The sequence below is a fragment of the Chiloscyllium plagiosum genome, unplaced genomic scaffold (assembly GCF_037043375.1).
Source record: "Chiloscyllium plagiosum isolate Xiang-an unplaced genomic scaffold, Cpla_swu_hap1 HiC_scaffold_191, whole genome shotgun sequence".
Taxonomy (NCBI): domain Eukaryota; kingdom Metazoa; phylum Chordata; class Chondrichthyes; order Orectolobiformes; family Hemiscylliidae; genus Chiloscyllium; species Chiloscyllium plagiosum.
The window spans coordinates 69,772-71,661 of NW_028270330.1; the positions used below are offsets into that span (position 1 = coordinate 69,772).

The following is a 1,890-nucleotide window of genomic DNA, read 5'->3' on the forward strand; positions in this document are numbered from 1 at the left end:
ACTGGCCTTGTATGTCTGCTATTATTTCGGTTTAACTTTACATTTTTTTTTTGTCTGTCTGCAACACATGCCTCTGCAAAGTCAAATAATTACTTATTTGTTTTCCTGTGCTTTTATTGGATTTAAAATAAATGTTAATTTACCATTACAATGGGCATTAAATTATTTTACAGGTTGCAGTAACAGCGAGGGCCGAAGTGCCTGTCCTGCATTGTGACGTTTGTTGTTGTCAGTTACGTTTCCTGCTGGTTTCAGATATTTCTCCTCACTCTGGAAGCTCCCGGTCGCATGGTCCAGAGATTTCTCTGCACTTCAGCTAATCGAGGCAACTGTATTTCCTGCTCAGAATGTGATCTCTCTCCAATGGAGAGAGGAACATTAAGTCGCTGACAAAGCTGAGATCACTTACGTTCTGTCCAGAATCAACAAATACCATCCCGATGTTCCAGTTCCTGTAACTTCAACATTACACTATGTTCCCACCCTTCAGGCTCTCTGCTTATATTCCTGATGAAAGGCTGTTTGCCGAAACGACGATTTCACTGCTCCTCGGGTGCTGCCTGAACTGTTGTGCTTTTCCAGCACCACTCAAATCTAGACACTGTGTTCCCAAGCCATCATTTCAGTCTCTGGTCTGCTGCAGTGCTCCTTCAAGACACAACATAAGCTGTAAGATACGCAACTAATTTTCTACCGACAGACCATGAAAACTTTTGGACCCAACATCAAGTTCAATAATTTTAGAAACCGTCTGCCGTCTTACACATACTTCACCCACCCTCCCTTCCCATTAGTTCTGAAGACGGATCATTGGACTCGAAGCGTTAACTTTCCTTCCTCAGCAGAGATAGACAAGAGCTGCTGATTTTGTTCGGACCTTTTGGTTTTTCTTCTGAGAACTTTGTTTTTCTCTTGTAATCGCCAGATACTGGAAGCGTCTGAATGCAGGAGGAGAATTTCACAGGAGATGAAAAGAATGGCAAGGATTTGACCACTCCCATTGTGAAGGTACGCGAGCTAGGTTGGGGATGTAACTCTAAGCGCAGAGAAGGCTGAATAAGAATCCGATTAACGTGCTCATTTTATGAAGAGGATAGATATGTGTGACAGGGATAAGCCTGTATTGGGAAGGAACAGAGTAACATAAATGAAAGACAGGAGACAAGGAGGAGATTTGGGAATAATACTTTCACCTGTAGAGTATTGATTATCTGGAAATTATTATCTGAACATGTGGTAAAGGTAAGTGTCATGAGAACGTTTCAGCAGTCTGTAGCTGAACACTTGATGAGCCAGAGCACTAGTGGATAAGGACCAGGTACCAGAAAGTGTGACGAGGACAGACAGGCGCGAGATTGGTGTCCTGAATGCAATGCATCAAAGGCAAACTTGTGGGCTTAACGGCAACATAAGGCGCGGCTCTGTGGCGCAATGGAAAGCGCGTTGGACTTCTACATCTCTATTCAGGTTGCGATTCAAAGGTTGTGGGTTCGAATCCCATCAGGGTCGTGTTTTAATTTATGTTTTGCAAAGTGGTCAGACCAGACTCGGCTGCTCATCTGCAAAACCGGTAATATTCGTGCATAAACCGAACTGTCTCGAAACGGAACACTTTCCTCCCACAGATGTACATTATCGATGTCTATTTATGGTAGAGATCGATAAATGCCTGTTAGCCAGTACGACGTTGTGGATGGGCTGGAAAAAGACATACAATTGTTGTGTGAGCCATGATGATATCAAATTACGTGGCAGGACAGGATCGGTGTTAAGAATGGCCTCCTTCTGCTCCTTTGTGTCTGTGCCATTTCTGGCCAAGATTTTTAAATAATCACATTGAGGACAATATGAAGTAAACGCCAAATAATATTTTGGTCTCATCTCCACTTT

General features: G+C 43.1%; 1 non-coding gene across 1 annotated transcript; it reads left to right on the top strand.

Moving 5' to 3' along the window:
• The first annotated feature begins 1,417 nt into the window (after positions 1-1,417).
• On the top strand, positions 1,418-1,509 carry trnar-ucu (transfer RNA arginine (anticodon UCU)). Its single transcript is given in 2 exon segments — positions 1,418-1,454; positions 1,474-1,509. It is a non-coding gene; the product is annotated as a tRNA-Arg (tRNA).
• The last annotated feature ends 381 nt before the right edge of the window (positions 1,510-1,890 follow it).